The following is an 18,740-nucleotide window of genomic DNA, read 5'->3' as shown; positions in this document are numbered from 1 at the left end:
CAGATCTGTAAGATACTGGAAACTAAAATGATTAAAAACTCAATATTATGATTAGGAGCTAGACAGCTGTATAAAATAATACATAAACTTAATTATAACATATGATTAAAAGTTCAATTTTTGTATTGGACTTTTTAAAAAGTTTTATGCCTCCTACATTGGAGGCCTCCTTTGTACCCTATACAAGGCGGGGACCCTGCATGAATGTCTTCTCTTTTCTCTTGTAATAAAGTAAGTTACTACTCAAGTCTTTTGGAGTTGTGACTATTGTTTGACAATAAGCACTGCCCTTTTCCAGTTAAACAACAATATAATAAAACCCTCACAATAAGTATGCATGACCCAGTAAAATAAATTCCCACATTAGCCATATCTGAAAAACTATGTCACCTCTCTGACAAGAGGTGATAGCATGATTCAGTTTCAGTCCTTTGGATTCATGGTGTATCAATGCATTATTCCCCAAATTAAATCTTTTAAAGTTTATTTTCTCTGTAATGTTGTCATTGTACAAATTGTTCTAGTTCTGCTCACTTTACTCTCTCAGTTCTTAGATGTCTTTTTAGTTTTCCTCTGAAACTATTCACTTCATCATTTCTTATGGTACAACAATATTCTATAACATTTATATGCTACAGTTTGTTTATTCCCCAATAGGGGAGCAACTAGTTTTTGGCTACTATCAAAAGAGCTGCTATAAATATTTTTGTACATTTGAATCTTTTTCTCCTTTCTTTGATCTGCTTAGGTGACTTTAAGGGTCATAACTCCAAACTGGTTTTCAGAATGACTATGGATCAATGCAAAGTTCCACCTGCAGGGCACTTGGTAAGCCTGTTTTCCCTCAGCCTCTCCAGCCCTCCTCATTTGTCATCTTTTCTCATCTGATAGGTGTGATTTGGAAACTCAGAATTGCTTTAATTTGCATTTCTCTAATTATTAATATTTAGTAATAAATATTAATGTTTAATAATGGACTATTTTTACATGTCTGTTGATACTTGAGAACTACTTTTTCATACATTTGACCATTTACCAGTTGAAGCATGGCTCTAATCCTTATGAATTTTAATCAGTTCCTTTGAGTGAGACCTTAATCAAGGAACCTTGCTGCAAAGGGTTTGTTTTAGACTTCACTTATTTGTTTCTTTCTCATTTTAACTGCATCAGATTTGTTTTGAGATAACTTTTAAATTTCATATGATCAAAATTTTTCATTTTGTCTTTGATACTTTCTATTGCTTAATTAGTCATGAACCTTTCCCCTGTCCATAGATCTGAAAAGGCATTTCATTCTTGATCTTCTCATTTGTTTGTTTTTTTAAATTAAATTTATTTATTTATTTTGAGTTTTTGACAGTCACTTGTATAAGATTTTGAGTTCTAAATTTTTCCCCTTCTTTTCCTCCCTCCTCCCCATTTATCAATTGGGGAATGACTTGTGTTCTTATAAATTTGACTCATTTCTCTAAATATTTTGGAAATGAGGCCTTCTGAGACACAGGCTGTAAAAACTTTCCAGCCTTCTGCTTCCCTTCTAATCTTGGTTGCGTTGGCCTTGTTTGTGCAAAAACCTTTTAATTTAATGGAATCAAAATCATCCATTTTATATTTCATAATGTTCTCTGTCTCTTGTTTAGTCATAAATTCTTCCCTTCTCCAGCTCTTCTAAATGCTTATATGTCTTTGTGTCTAAATCATGTATCCATTTTGACCTTAGCTTGGTATACAGTGTAAGATACTGGTCTGGGCCTAGTTTTCTGCCGAAAGATTTTCCAGTTTTCCCAACAGGTTTCGTCAAATAGTGAGTTCTTATCCCAGAAGCTGTAGTCTTTGGGTTTATCAAACAGTAGATTACATGTGTCTTGCGTACCTAATCCATTCCAGTGTTCCACCACTCTGTTTCTTAGCCAGTACCAAATAGTTTTTATGACTGCTGCCTTACAATAATTTTAGTTCTGGTGTGGCTGGGCCACCTTCCCTCGTCTTTCTTTTCATTAATTCCCTTGATATTCTGGACCTTTTGTTCTTCCAGATGAATTTTGTTATTATTTTTTCTACCTCTGTAAAATAATTCTTTGGTAGTTTGATTGGTGTGGCACTGAACAAGTAAATTAATTTAGGTAGAACCGCCATTTTTATTATATTACCTCAATCTGCCTATGAGCAAGTGACATTTTTCCAGTTATTTACATCTGACTTTATTTGTATGAAAAGTGTTTTGTAATTGTGTTCACAGAGTTCCTGGGTCTCTCATTTGTTTGTAATGTCACCTTTTATGTTGAAGTCATATATCCAATTGGAGCTTATCATGGTATTGATGGGTTACTTGTGCTTGGGCTGCAGCCCTAAGATCATGCCTCTGGAAGCCTTCCAATCTCTCAGTAGATCCCCATCCTGTGAGAAAAGTTTTCCTTGTTGTAGGCCTGATTCTCTGATCAGAACAGACACAGGGGTCCCTGGCCCAAGGATTTTTGTCCCTGCCCAAAGGGACAAGGATTCTCCCTCAAGCCAGATTCCCCAGGGCCCGTGCCTCTGACTGCTAAACAAAAACTATTTTTCCCCCTCAGTGTCTGGTATCAACAAAGTTATCTCTGCAGACTACCTGTATTTTCCCATCCATAGATTATAGGGGCCTGCTCCCAAAGATACTTGAACCCCTGATATACATCCCTTGGAGTCCCTCAATTATGTAATTAGCATCCTTAGCATTATTTTCTCATGTCCCTTTTACATATAAGCCCTAGCACCATCCTCAGTAGCTTGCAGGTTCCTAAGAATCCTTGCCTGCTTCTATTGGTGTCATAATAAACTTTGGCCTCTTGACTAAGAAGGCTGGAGTGTGTGAATTCATTCCAGGCAACCCTGTTGTGACATTCTCAGGGTCCCAGCATGCCAAACCTCTTCAGTATAAAGTGTAAGATGTTGATCTTTTTAAAATTTCTGCCAAGATACTTTGTAATTTTATCAGTTTTTTTTGTTCAGTAGTGAATTACCACTTCAGTGAATGAGGTCTTTGGGCTTATAAATTCTAGGCTACTGTGTTAGTTTGTTTCTTTACGTTACATACGAAGTCTGTTCCACTGATTGAGCTCTCTGTTCTTAACTAATACCAAATAATTTTGACAATTTCTACTTTAAAGTATAGTTCTAGATCTGGAGCTGATAGACTCTGTTCCTTACCACTTTTTATTATCATCCTTAAGATTCTCGACCTATCATTGCTCCATCTAAATATAATTATTTTTCTAACCATAATCAACATTTATTAAGCACCCACTGTATGACAGGCTCTGTGCTAAGTGCTGTGATTTTTTTATGTTGTTTGACTTTCCTTGGAGAATGGGAAAGATTGTCAGATGAGTGCTATAGATGTAGTGGTGCTGTCTTTGTGAACAAAACTATTCAATAGTGACAACTCTGGCCCCACCCTGGAAGCCAGATGTGTCACATTTCACCCCTCCTTTAGAGTTCCCACCTACCCTTAAAGGGGTATCTAGGTGTTAGGGCCCACTGATGATTCCCCCCAGTTACAGAGGGAATCCAGTTTCATTTAAGTACTAAACAGTTCAATTAACTTTTATAAAGAAATATTTACTTCAAATAATATTGTAAAATTATTGTAAAATATTGTAATTATTGTAAAACAATAATAAATAGGGAGAAGGGAGCATAATTCCCTCCCGTATCACCTCATATCCTGACGTGGGTCAGGGGATTAGAATAATAGTTTGGTTTAGCTCCGAGTCCAGATCCCCAATTGGGCTCAAGTTGTAGGCACCCTGGCTTCTCAGAGAGTCCCTGGTTGCATATCCCACCTGGAATCCTGCTTCCAAGGTTGCCATGGCTTGATTCCAGAGTCCAGAGATTCTACCCCCATACCTGGAACTGAAAAGGACAAACGAAACAAAACAAGATCTCAGCTGCAAGGCTTTTTAAAGGAGGCGTAGGATAAAAGGGGAAATGAAGAAAAGAAACTCCTGGACTGTGAGTGAAAATTACTTTCACCTTTTTTGGACATCAAATGAAAGTGAATGTCTGAATTTGGTAGTTTTAAAAGATTCAGTCTGTTCTGATTGTGTAGCCAATGGAAGAAGACTGTTGTCGCTCATTTGGTAGGGTAGTACAAGATATTTTTCTTCCAGAAGAAAGTCACTCTATGTTAGGTAATCTGGGCATATGTAAAACTCCTATTACAGAGATGTAGGCTATGTGGTAGTAATGTTGGGTGGATTCAGAATTGATCGAACGATTGAAACCAAGGAGTAGTTATCAGTGTGTTCATATCAACTCAAAGGATAATCCGTGCTAGAATATCCCTAGGAACTCTCTTCTTGATCCTGTGCCAATATTTTTCTTTTTATCTTTTTCTCTACTCGGTGACTTGAAGACATATGTAATTTGCTTATCAGATTTCACATGACAAAAACAAAACTAGAAAGTATAGCTAACATGATGTATGGCTGGATCCAAAATAATTTCATCTGCAGAATGAAATTTACTAGAAATAAATGCATCAGATTGTTTTCTTGGGTACCATTTATCAAGAGAGCTTCACAATCAAAGCCCAGGTAACTCCCCTTCTCCATCATGTGGTTACGTGGAGCTTTCCTCAACTGAAGTACGCCAGATTTCTCTACCTTCTAAAAGTAGATTTCTTTTTTTTTCTCCAGTTTTAAATAATCTTCTTTTGATGTAGGTGAGTAGATAGAGTACTGGGCCTGGAGTTAGGAACGCATGAGTTAAAATCTGACCTCAAGAACTTACTAGGTCTATAACCCTGGGCAAATCACTTATTCACTGTCCACTGTCGGCCTCAGTTTTTTCAACTGTAAAATGGGGAGAGTAATAATACCTACCTCCCAGCATTGTTGTAAGGATCAAATAGGATATTTGTAAAGTGTTTAACATAGTGTCTGGCATACAGTATGCACTTATCACCACTCCTTATTTCTTTCCAGAAATCTAGTCTCAAATCATCTCTTCCAAAATGACTTGTTCACATCACAAACTCAGCATATTCAAAACAGCTATTTCTCTCTTCCGTTGTCTTTTCTCTAGCAAATCTGCTACTCTTTCAAACTTTCCTGTTTCTTGTTTCCCACTTATACAATTGTATAAAACTAAAGTCTAGCTCAGAGTGATTCCTGACTCTTCCTTCTTTCTCATCCCCATATCTAATCAACTAAAAAGTTCTTTAGATTCTACCCCTACTCTCTCTCTAGTATTTATCTTCTTTCTATTGGTTGTTCAGAAAGCTGCCACACAATTTTAATCTCCCATCACTTTTTGCCTAAACTACTATAATAGCCTCTGAAACATTCATTTGAGGAAGCACTCACCCCAACTATGCTTATTTCATACCTGGTCCAGCTCAAGACCTAGCTATATCTTCTCTTCAGGATTCTGGCCATTCTCCTTAAGGCAGTGTCTGTCTCTAACGCAATTAGTTCAAGTCTCTATCCCATTGTCTTCTCCTCAATGTGAAATGCCAAAGGTTACCACCCCACTTTCATTTAACCAATTAACATTAATTATGGCTTACAAAGGGATATTTTCTTTAAAAATATAGCAAAAACATAAGTGTAAACATTTTCCTCTAACCCCTGGCTTATATTCTCCCCAATATCACCACGGTGCAGGGGAGAGGGCTTAAATTAAAATAGTTTCTACAAAGCGTTTGCCTCACCTAATTTACTTGCAAAGTCACCATAGCTGATGATAAATTGCCATGCCTCATCATGACTACCTTTCATCTATGCTGAGTCAATAGGACACTTGGGACTTTACTTCTTACCATCAGGTTTTGACAAATCCCAGCATGAACTCAAGCTTCTGGACTTCCTATGGCTTACTCTCCTGACCTTGCATAACTCACCAAGGTCATAGCCATTTCCATTACTCCTCCACCCAAAATCAGAAAGAATAAAATCAACAGAACTAGAAGCAACACTTGGACCATGCACACATGGACTACATGGAAAGTTAAAAGCTTATGGCTCATTCAAAAGCTTTCATCATGCCTTGCATCTGCATTCAACTATTGGTAGGCAGGAAAAGAGGAAGAGGTCTTTAAAGACTGGTTAGTGCCTTATGAATCTATTCCATTTTCAGCTAGTAGCCAGATGAGTTAGTTTCATCACCACATAATTAAAGCAGGCTTGAACTTGTTCTAGAATATTTGCACATTCTCCAAATTGAGGAGCAGAGCGACTTAATTACAGTTCATCATGCCTTTCTGGAAGTAGATTCCCCAGACTCTTTCATACAGAGATTACTTCAGTTCCCCAGAGTATACTGCACATCTTTCCCAGTTGCCCATTACACTCAGAAGAAGAAATTGAGAGAAGTTAGGCAACTTACATAGGGTTACACAGCTAATACATGTCTAGACAGGATTTGAACCCAGGTCTTCTTGACTCCAAACTCAGCACTCTTATCCACTGTATCTTCTTGCTTTCTCATCTTATTTATATGCATTTATAATGCCAGCAAGTTTCTTTGTGAATAGGGATCATTTGCTTTTGTATCTCAAATGCCTATTATGGTGCATCAGACGTAATAGATGATAAATGTTTGTTGAATTGCATAGAATAACCTTGAGGTTTTGAGCTTAGATAACTAGGCTAATGATGGTGTAGTTGATAAAAAGGGAAGTTGGAATATGGAATGGGCTTTGCAATTAGTGATAATGAATTTGATTTGAGACATTCAATACGAGGTAATAGAAATCATAGCAGAAATATCTATTAGGCAGTTAGATGAATAGGTTAGATTATATATAACTTAGGTTAGAGTTCAGAACTACAAATAGATATTTGTTAGCTATTAGCATAGAGATAATAGTAGAAGACATCTGTTTTTGATTGCATTAAATTAAAAGGTTTTTGTACAAACAAAGCCAATGCAACCAAGATTAAAAGGGAAGCAGAAGGCTGGGAAACAGTTTTTACAACCTGTGTCTCTGATAAAGAAAGGCCTCATTTCCAAAACATTTAGGGAAATGAGTCAAATTTATAGAACATGTCATTCCCCACTTGATAATCAAAGGATTTGAACAGGCAGTTTTCAGAGGAAGAAATTCAAGCTATCTATAATCACATGAAAAAATGCTTGAAATCACAATTGATTAGAAACATGCAAATTAAAACAACTTTGAGGTACTACCTCATACCTGTCAGATTGACTAACATGACAAAAGAGGAAAATGATAAATGTTGGAAAAGATGTGGGAAAATTGGAAAACTAGTATGTTGGTGGAGTTGTGAACTGATCCAACCATTCTAGAGAGGAATTTGGAACTATGCCCAAAAGACTATAAAACTGTGCAGACCCTTTGATCCAGCAACACCATGTCCAGGTCTGTATTCCAAAGAAATCATAAAAGTGGGAAAAGGCCCCACATGTACAAAAATATTTATAGTAGCCCTTTTTGAGATGGCAAAGAATTAGAAACTGAGGAGATAACCATCAATTGGGGAATGGCTGAATAGGTTGTGGCATATGGATGTAATGGAATACTTTTGTTCCATAAGAAATGATGAGCAGGTGAATTTCAGAAAAACCTGGAAAGACTTGCATGAACTGATGCTGAGTGAAATGAGCAGAAACTGTAGAACACTGCACACAGTAACAGCAACACTGTGTGATGACCAGCTTTGATAGATTTAGTTCTTCTCAGCAATGCAGTGATCTAAGACAATTCCAAAAGACTCATATTGGAAAATGCTACGCACATCCAGAGAAAGAACTATGGAGTCAAATGCAGATTGAAGCATACTATTTTCATGCTTATTAAAAAAGCAATTGTTCTTTCTTGTGGTTTTCCCTTTGGACCCAATTCTTCTTTACAACATGACTAATGTGGAAATATTTTTTAATACATGTATTGCCTACATTAGATTGCATGCCGTCTTGGGAAGGGGGATCAGAAAGAGGAGGAGAAAATTAGAACTCAAAATCTTATACAAGTGAATGCTGAAAACTAAAAACAAAAACTTTTTTAAAAAAAAGAAAAAATTATGTAATCACTGGATTTGGTGGAAGATTTAATTAGAGAAAGCCTTCCATGGTGGAAAAGATCAAGAAATACCTAGAGTTCAAGAGAATGCACAGGACACAAGGAAAGATAAATCCCAACTTTGATTTAACAGGGTATGCAATTATAAAAATACAGAATTATAAAGACAAAGAAAAAATTATCTGAGCATCAAGAAAGAAGAAAAGGTATATTCAGTTCTGTTATAATGCAACATTTACATTCCCCAAAAGCACCACACTATACAAAAATCACACCATAAAAACCATAAAGCTTATGGGGAAGATGATATTGGGACACATTTGTCAAAAACTTCTTCAGTGACAAAAAAGAAAAAAAGATAGGAACCAAATAAAACCTACAGCACAACTTGAAACATGTTAAATGGTTAAGAAGTAATAAATACCGTGATAAATAGTGACTGCTTCTACTTGGCCTATGCCCTGAGTTGCTCAAGCAGATTGGGCAGGCTGTAATTCTGGGTTGCTTGGCCATGGTTAGAAGGGTGTAGGGGTGGTACAGACCAGCCCTTGTCTGCTCACATCTTTTTTACCAGAAGACATGAGATGAATATGGTACCCAATCTTGACAAAGAACATAAGTTTGTGGAAGTGGGTAGAGAAGGATTGAAGCTTGTGAGTTATTGTGAAGTGGTACAGTTTTCTGAGTTTCCTCCATCTCTTGTAAAAGAAATAACAGAGAAGCAAACTAGAAATACATATTATTCTTAGATTGCCCTCTAATATAGCAGATCTTTCAACAACAATTAATGACAAACATTAGATTAAAAATACCTCTTCAAAAATTAGGATTAAACCACAGATTTATGTAACTTTCCAATTTGATTTTTGACTTTATTTTTATTCTATATTTAACAAAGACCTCTAAGTTGGTCTTTCCTTATAAGAAAGCAGAATGTAAAAACAGGATCATGCATGAAACTTGCATCTCTATCATGTACAGCTTGCTTCTTCCTCCAAGTATACAACAAATTCAATATATTAGTTTTAAAGCAGTCCTTCTGCACTTGGTTTCCTAATGACCATCTTTCTTTTCTCTTGTATGAATACTTTCAATTATCCTCTTTTCTTCTTTTTTCATTTTGGTAACTTTATCACTATATCAACCAAACTGAATAGAGAAAAAGAAAAATAAAACCTTTGTATTGGATATGTGTAGTCATGTAAAACAAATCTCCACTTTGTACATATCTGAAAATATGTCTCATTCTGAAACTTGAACTAATAACTTCACTCTACAGTTATGGGTAGCTTGTTTTATCATGTTTGAGTTTGCAATCAAGTCACTGAATTAATCAGTTATTAAGTTTATGAAAATAGTTTTCCTTTATAATTTTGTTCTCATTGTATAAATTGTTCTCAGGGTCCTTCTCATTTCACTCTACATCATTTCATACAAGTCTTAGCAGGTTTGTCTGAAACTGTCTACTAATTTCTTATGGTTTACATTATATTCACATACTACATTTTGTTTAATTATTCCCCAATTAATGGGGACCCCCTTACTTTTCACTTCTTTGTCACAACAAAAAAGAGCTGCCCCGTTTTGTACATATGGATCCTTTTCTTCTTTGCTTATTCTCTTTTGGGGTATATACCTGGTAGTAGTATCACGGAATGAAGAATATGTGAAGTTAAGTGACTAAGTTTAGTTCCGTATTGCTTTCCAGTAAGAAAGGACCACTTTATAGGCACAAAACAATGCCTGTTTTCCTACTGTTCTTCCAATGATTTCCACTTTTTGTTATTTTTTCAACCATAATGGGTATGAGATGGAACCTCAGAATTGTTTTAATTTGCATTTTTCTAGTTATTAGTGTTTCAGATCATTTTTCATCTGGTTTTTGATAATTTGGATATCTTCTTTTGAAATTTGTTGTCTTCTTACCTTCTATTTATTTATTGGGGAATCATTTATTTATTAGGGAATGGTTCTTGTTCTTATGTGTGTTAACCTGTGTTTATCCATCTTGGCTATCAGATCTTTGTCAGAGAAATTTGCTGTAAAAAAACATTTTCCCAGTTAATTGCTTCTCTTCTCATTTTAAATGCATTAGATTTGTTTGTACAAAACCTTTTTAATTGTATCTAATCAGATATGTCCACTTTGATCTTGTGATCTTCTTTTTCCTTTGGTTATGAACTCTTCCCTTAATTTATATCTGTGATAATTATTTCCTTGCTTATGATATAACTTGTTCACTCTATGTTACATATCTATTTGGAGTTTATTTTCATAGATAGTGTGAGACTTTGATCTTAAGTTCTGATTAACTCTTTTCCAATTTCCCCAGCAATTTTTGTATAAGAGTGAGTCATTATCCCAGTAATTAGAGTTGTTGGGTTTATTGAACACAGTGCTACTATGTTTTGTTTCTGCATATTGTGTACCTAAATCTGTTCCACTGACTGACCTTCCTATTTTTTTTTAGCCAGTGCCTAATAGTTTTTAATGATTATTGCTTTGTAGTGTAGTTTGAGAGTAGGCGCTGTTGGATTTTCTTTGTTTCTGTTTTTTATTTCATTATTTGACTCGAGATTCTTGATTTTTTTCCTTACTTTAAATTTTGTCTATAATCAGAAGTCTGCAATTAGATTATATTCCTTTTTCTAGCTCTGCAATGTAATTCTTTCATAGTTTTATTTAAATGGTACAGAATAATTAAATTAACTTAGGTAGTATGTCATTTTTTATTATTCAGGTCTCCTATTTCCATAAATATGAGTTTGCAAATATATTCATGTAGTTCCTATGTGTATCTTGTTAGGCAGAGTCCCAAATATTTTATACTTTCTGTTGTTATTTTGGATCGTAATTCTTCCTCTCTTCCTGCTGAGTTTTGTTGGTAACCATGATTTGGTATTTTGTTGAAATTACTTCAGTTATTTTTTTAGTTGACTCTCTAGGGTTCTCTAAGAAAAACATTATATCATTTAGAAAATTGTTCTCCCTTTGCCTATGCTTATTCCTTTCATTAATTTTTTTTGTCTTATTGAAATAACTAGCATTTCTAGCAATATATTCAATGATAGTGATGATAGTGGATCTTTTCTTGATTTTATTGTAAAATAAATATAATTTCCACTACATGTAATGCTTGATCTTGGATTTAGATAAATATTTACATAATAAGGAATGTCCACCTGCTGATGGACCAGCCTGCCTCAAGTCTCTCCTAGCCCCTGCCTGCCTCTCCACCTTCTTGCATCTTACTCCCAGCTACTTACTCTTTGATTCACTGACACTGGCCTCCTAGTTGTCCCAGGAGCAAGACACCCTCTCTTTCATCTCCAGGCATTTTCCCTGGCTGTCTCCAGTACTTGGAAGGTCCTGGTTGCCTGGTTTCCTTTAAGGCCCAAGTAAAACCTCTTCTGTAGGAAGCCTTTCATACCCCTGTTAATTCCAGTGCCTTCCCTCTCAGTTGTTCCCTGTTCGTCCTGTATATTGTTTGTTTTCTTCCTCAGTTGTGAGCTCCTTGAAGGGAGGAGCTATCTTTTTTCTCCTTTTTAGATCCCTAGCTCTCAGCACCATGTCTGGCACAGAGTAGATGCTAAATAAATGTTTATTGACTGACTGATGCCTAGAAGCAAATTTTTATGGCAAATTTCTCTAGTAAAGGTCTGCTTTTCAAGATAAGGAATTTGTAAGAATAAGAGACATCTAGCCAACTAATAAATTAATTAACAATTGATAAAATAATAAATGGTCAAAGGATATGACAAAGAATATAGATATGTGAATTGGTCTTGCCTTTCTGTAAAGCAATTTAGAGCTAGACCCAAAAGGGTATTAAATTGTACATAGCTCTTGATCCAATAATACCACTACTAGCTTTATATCATAAAGAGATCAAAGAAAAAGGAAAAGGATCAAATGTGTACAAAAATATTTATAACAGCTCTTTTTGTGGAGGCAAAGAAAATTAGAGTGTCTATCAAATGAGAAATAGTTAAACAATTTATAGTATGTGAATATAATGAAATACTATTAAGATAAGAAATGATAAGGGAGACAAGTTTGAGAGAATCCTAAGACTTGTGTGAAGTGATGCAGGGTGAATTCAGCAGAAAGAATAAAATAATTTATACAGTAATGACAATATTGTAAAGGCAAACATATTTGAAAGATTTGAGAACTAGTCAATAAATAGTCAATAGCTGCTAAACATTTATTACGTATCTGCTATGGGTCAAGCACTGTATTAAGAGCTGGGGATACAAAAGATACAAAAGAGACAAAAGATAGCACCTGCCTTCAAAGAGTTTACAATCTAATGGGAGAGACAGCATGCAAACTACATACAAAGCAAGTAATACGGTGTAAATTTGAAATAATTAATAGAGGCAAGGCATTAGAATTAAAAAGAATTGGGAAGGCTTTCTTTAGAAGGTAGGGTTTTAATTGAGACTTAAAGGAAGCCAGGGAAATTAGTAGTCAGAGCACAGAAGAGAGCCCATTCTGGGCATAGAGGACAGCCAAAGAAAATGCCCAGATCTGAAGAGATGGAGTGTCTTATTTGTGAAATAGTCAAGAGGTCAGTGGATCACTGGATCAGAGAATACATGTGTGAGAATAAGGTGGAAGAAACTGGAAAAGTAGAAGGGAAGTAGGTTATAAAGACCTTTGAATGCCAAACAGAGCATTTTGTATTTGATCCTGGAGTCAGTAGAAGCCGCTAGTTTATGGAGCAGGAGAGTGATATGACTGAACCTGAACTTTAGGAAAAATCACTTTAGTGACTGAATGTGGGATATCTTGGAGGAGAGAGAGATTTGAGACAGGAAGACCCACCAGCATACTATTGCAATAGTTCAGGTGTGAGCTGATGATGGCTTGCACCAGGATGGTGATCAATGTAATGATTAAACATGATTCCAGTGGACATATGTAGGAGCATGCTACTTTCTGGTAGTAAGGTAATGGAATCAGGGTACAGATTAAAACACATATTATTTAGATATGACCAATGTAGGAATTATTTTTGCTTAACTATATATATATACATACACATATACAAGAGGTTTTTTCTTTTTTTTCCCCAGTGAGTAGGGGGAAATAAGAACAACAGGAGAAGAGAAATTTTTGATAAATTAAAAATTTAGTGCTTACAATGAAAAAAGGATTTTTGTATCTATTATGATTAGAATTTTTATAATAGTAAACCAACTAAATTCAAGGTATAAATCCAGTATAGCCCCTTAGCTAATATTTTATTTAAAACTTTTGTATCTGTAGTTATTATGAATATTGGTCCATAGTTCTCTTTATTTTTTCTCTCTCTGGTTTAGGTCCTTAGATCATATCGTAGAAGGAATTTGGTAAGATAGAGTGTGTTCATATTTTTGTAAATAGCTTACATAATATTGGAGTTAATTATACCTTGAGTAATACAATTTGCTGTTACTAAAACTAATTTAGCTTTGAGATTTTTTTCTTTCAAATTCCTTTATGATTCAATTTCTTTTTCTGAGATTGAGTTATTTAAATACTCCATTTCTTATTCTATTAATTTGCATATTTATATTTTTATAAATATCCATTTCATTTGTTAACTTTTTGCCATATACTTAGGCAAAATACTTTCTAGTAATTTTCTGTCTTCTTCATTAGTTGTGAATTATCTTTTTCATTTACTGGCAATTGGTTTTTTTTTCTTTTTAAAAAACTTTGACTAGCTAATATTGTATTGATTTCTTTTGTCTTTTATTTCCTGTTTTTATTTATAATGGATTTTTTTGTTTTCAACTTTGTTAATATTTACAATTAACTAAGAAAAATTCTTTGCATCTAGTTTCTCTAATTAAGGTCTTGTTTCAAAAGAATTGGTATAAGAATTAGAAGCATTCCCAACTGATAAATGATCAAAGGATGTGAACAAGTAGTTCTCAAGCTGCCATAGCTAAAAAGAAATGTTCCAAATCATTAATAACTAGAGAAATATAAATTTTTAAAAGTCCTATATTCCAGGACTCACACATTAGATTGATTGGAACAGAGTAAAAGAGGAAAAATGACAAGTGTTGGAGAGTTTTGTGAGAAAACAGTCACACTAATACGCTGTTGGTGGAACTGTGAATTGGTCTAGCCATACTTTAAAGCATTTTGGAGCTATGCCTCAAAAGGTAACTAAACTATGTATACTTTTTGACCTAACTCTACTATTACTAGGCCTATGTCCCAAAGGGATAAAATTAAGAGGACAAAGACCCATTTCTACAAAAATATTTAAAGCAGTTTTTTTGTGTGTTGGCAAAGAACCTAAAACTAAGGAGTTCCGAATTGGTTGAGGAATGGCTGGACAAATGATAGTGTATGAATTTAATGGAACACTGTTATGCCAAAGGACATGAAGAAAACGGTTTTTAAAAAAAAACACCTGGGTAGAGTTGTACAGGTTCATGCAGACTTAAATGAACAGAACCAGGAGAATAATTTGTACAATAACAACATTGTAAAGACAAACGACTTTGAGGGACTTTAGGAATCTAAGCAATATCATTATTTCAGAAAGACCAATAATAAATAATTGTGGAAGACTGATAATGAACTGTGCTGCCTACCAAAGTGCAGAATGATACATATATTTTTTTTCCCTATGAAAAATGCAGAAATTATTTTGCTTGACTATTCATATTTGTTAAAAGAGTTTGATTTTACTTCCCTCTCTCCCATGGGGAGAAGAGGCAGGGAAAGAAAATAAATGAAAAGACATTTGTACTTCATCCTTTGTGGAGATGAGATGTTGCACAATGTATATATTTTCAGACTTTTTTGACATATTTATAAATTATGCCTGTTTCCCCCCCTTTTTTTGTTTAAAAAACAAATTCACTTTGTTAAAAAAAACACTTATTTTATATGGTTTGGCTCTCTGGGAAGGGGAAGACCGTATAAGTTACTTAACTCTTTTTGTCTCAGTTTCTTCCTCTCTAAAATGAGTTGAAGTAGGAAATGGCAGACCACTCCAGTATCTTTGCCAAATGACATCACAAAGAGTGGAACTGAAAAATGACTGAACAAATTGACCCACAAGGAAGTTGACAACAAAACAATAAGAGTTCATCAATTCATCATTCCAGGATCAGCTCCAAATTCACAAAATGTCAGATAAGAAAGAAGTTAAGGACATGAAGAGAATTTTACAAAACTTAGATTGAATAGACCTCTGGACATTACTGAATGGAAATTGTAGAAAGTATATGTATTTCTCAGATTCACATGAAAACTTTACAAGTTTGACCATGTGATAAGACAGGCCTGCACAACATTTGAGCCATGAGCCGTTTACAGCTGCTCACTGCTTACAGTTGGTGAAAAGATTTCAGGTTGCCCACAAAAAATGTCAAGGATGTAAAACAGGCCATATGTTATGCAGACCTGTGCAAAGACATTAATGATAACTCATAAACACAAAAAATTTAAACACAATTATAATAAAATAAATAAAAATTATAATAATGGAAATTTGAAGAAAGGATTTAACATTAGATGGAGACTAAAAGGGGACACAATGGCTAGAGCACTAGGCATGGCATCAAGAAGGCCTGAGTTCAGATTTGACCTCATATACTTATTAGCTATGTAACCCTGGGCAAATCATTTAAACTCCATTTGCCTCTGTTTCCTCAATTTTAAAATGGGGGTAATAATGGTAATGATTTCTGAGGGCTGTTGTGAGGATCAAATTAAATATATTTCTTTTTTATACATAATTATGATTTGTTTAGTTTTCAACATTCACTTCCATAAGATTTTGAGTTAAATTTTCTCCCCAAGAAGGTGTTTGGTCTGATACAGGCTCTACTTACACATTCATACTAAACATATTTTTACATTAGTCATGATGGAAAGAAGAATTAGAACTAATGGGAGGAACCACAAGAAAGAAGAAACAAAACAAAAGAACAAAAGAAAAGGAGAGCAAACAGCCTGCTTCCCTCTGCATTCAGACTCCACAGCTCTTCCTCTGGGTGTGGATGGTGTTTCCATCATGAGTTCTCTTAGATCCTTGCCTTGCTGAGAAGGGCTAAGTCTGTCAAAGTCAGTCATTGCATAACCTGGCTGTTACTGTGTACGACGTTCTCCTGATTCTGTTTATTAGATTCAGCATCAGTTCATATGAGTCATTTGCCATCACAAAAAGAGTTGCTATAAATAATTTTGTACACGTGAGTCCTTTTCCCATTTTTGTGATCTCTTTAGGATATAGCCATAGAGGTGGTATTGCTGGGTCAAAGAGTATGCACCATTTTAGAGTCCTTTGAGCATTGTTCCAAATTGCTCTCCAGAATGGTTGGATCAGTTCATACTCCACCAACAATGCATTAGTCTTCTAAATTTCCCACAGCTTCTTTAACATTTATCATTTTCCTATTTTGTCATGTTAGCCAGTCTAATAGGTGTGATGTGGTACCTCAGAGTTGTTTTGATTTGCATTTCTCTCTAATCGTGATTTAGAGCATTTTTTCATATTACTATAGATAACTTGAATGTCTTCCTCTGAAAACTGCCTGTTATATCCTTTGACCATTTATCAACTGGGGAATCACTTGGGTTCTTATAAATTTGACTCATTTCTCTGTTCTACTTGACTGATAGATGTAAATATTTTGCTTTAATGAAGAGACCAAAAGAGCCAATATGCCTTATTTTTAAAAATTAAATTAAATTTTTATTTTCAGTTCCAAATTCTTTTCTTCCAACTACCTTTTTCTCTACCCACTGAAAAGGTAAAAATACAATACCTATTACATATATGAAGTAATGGAAAATATTTCTTCATTAGTCATGTTCAATCAGTACCCTTAGTCTATCAGTTCTCTATTTGAACATGGATAGCATTTCCCATCATGAGTTCTTGGAATAGTGATGTATCATTTTGTTGATCAAAATTACTAAGTCTTTCATGGTTGATTATCTTGGCAATTTTGCTGTTACTGTGTACATTGTTATTGTGGTTCTGGATACTTCACTTTCTATCACTTCATATAAGTCTTTCCAGGCTTTCTGAAACTATCTCTTTCATCATTTCTTATAGTACAGTAGTATTCCTTCATATTCACATGCAATATTAACTTTTTAGCCATTTTCCAACTGATGGGCATCTCCTCAGTTTCCACTTCTTTGCCACCACTGAAAGAGCTACTCTTGATATTTTTATGCATATATATACATGTATTCCTTTTCTTTTATCTCTTTAGGATATTGACTAGGAAGTGTATTACTGGGACAAAGGATACGTGTGCATATTATACCTTTTTGGATGTAGTTCCAAATTGTTCTCCAGAATGTACAGTTCTACCACTAGCTGAATAACGTACCACATCCCCTCTCTCATTTGTCATTTTCCTTATCCATCATCTTAGCCAATCTGATGAGTATGAAGTGGCACTTCAGAGTTGCTGTGATTTACATTTCTCTAATTATTGAGTTAGAGCATTTTTTTGAATATGACTGTTAAAAATTTGGATTTCTTTCTCTGAAAATTGCCTGTTTATATCCATTTATCAGCTGGAGAAAGGTTCTTATTCTTCTTACAAATTTGGCTCAGCTCCTTATATATCTAAGAAATGAGGTAAACATCAGAGAAACTTGTTGCAAAATTTTTCCCATTTCCTGCTTTTCTTCTAATTTTGGATGGATTGGTTTTGTTTTTGCAAAAACTTTAATTTTATATAATCAAAATTATCTCTTTTACCTCCCATGAACCTTTCTAGCTCTTGTTTGTTCACAAACTCATTTTCTATCCACAGATATGATAGGTAATTTCTTCCATGCTACCCTAATTTGCTTATGATATCCAACTTTATGTCTATATCGTACTCATTTCAAACTTATCTTGGTATAAAATGTGAAATGTTCATCTATGCCTACTTTCTGGCAGATTACTTTCCAGTATTATTAACAGCAGTTTTTGTCAAATAGTTCTTACTTCAGTAGCTGGGATCTTTGGGTTCATCAACCTCTACGCTATTGTGCTTATTTGCTTCCCATGTGTTGTTTTCCTAATCTATTCCATTGATCAATCACTCTATTCTTATTCAATACCAAATGGTCTGGATGATTACTGCTTTGCACTATAGTTTGAGATCTCATACTACTAGTGGTCTTCTTTCACATTTTTTCCCATTGCTTTCTTTGATATTCTCGATCTTTTGCTCCTTTAGATGAATTTTGTTATTATTTTTTCTAGCTCTGTAAAGTAATTCTTTGATAGTTTGGTATGGAAATGCATAAGTAAATTAATTTAGGCAGTATTGTCATTTTTATGATATTGGTTCAGCCTACCCATGAGCATTCAATATTTCTCCACTTATAATTTCTGTCTTTATTTGTATATAGATTGTTTATAATTGTGTTCATATAGGTACTGTGTGTGTGTGAGTGTGTGTGTGTGTTGGCAGGTAGGCTTCCAAGTATTTTATAGTGTATGCAATTATATTAAATGGAATTTCTCTATGCCTTCCTGCTGGGTTTTGTTGGTAACATATACAAATGCTAATGATTCGCATGAGTTTATTCTATATCCTGCAACTTTGCTGAAGTTGTTAATTGTTTCAACAAGTTTTTTTACATGAATCTCTAGGATTCTTTAAGTATATCATCGTCTCACCTGCAAAAAGTGATAGTTTTGTTTCCTTATTGCCTATGCATATCCCTTCCATTTCTTTTTCTTTTCTAA

The 18,740-nt window shown here is 34.6% G+C and overlaps 1 protein-coding gene across 4 annotated transcripts in view; it reads left to right on the top strand.

Moving 5' to 3' along the window:
* RNF111 (ring finger protein 111) overlaps positions 1-18,740 on the top strand; it is a 138,466-nt gene that overhangs the window by 11,347 nt on the left and 108,379 nt on the right. Inside the window, exon 2 of one of the 4 annotated variants that reach the window (XM_072615640.1) lies at positions 749-828. The exons of 1 other annotated variant lie outside the window; for it this stretch is intronic. The gene's annotated coding sequence lies outside the window, so the exon portion shown is untranslated. Of the gene's footprint in view, positions 1-748; positions 829-2,857; positions 2,918-3,703; positions 3,988-18,740 lie in introns of those variants that run through there. 2 more of the 4 variants (XM_072615653.1, XM_072615632.1) reach the window with 2 other exon arrangements.

The sequence above is a fragment of the Notamacropus eugenii genome, chromosome 1 (genome assembly GCF_028372415.1).
Source record: "Notamacropus eugenii isolate mMacEug1 chromosome 1, mMacEug1.pri_v2, whole genome shotgun sequence".
NCBI lineage: Eukaryota > Metazoa > Chordata > Mammalia > Diprotodontia > Macropodidae > Notamacropus > Notamacropus eugenii.
Note: the sequence above shows the minus strand (reverse complement) of the source record. Positions and strands in the feature narration are given on the sequence as shown.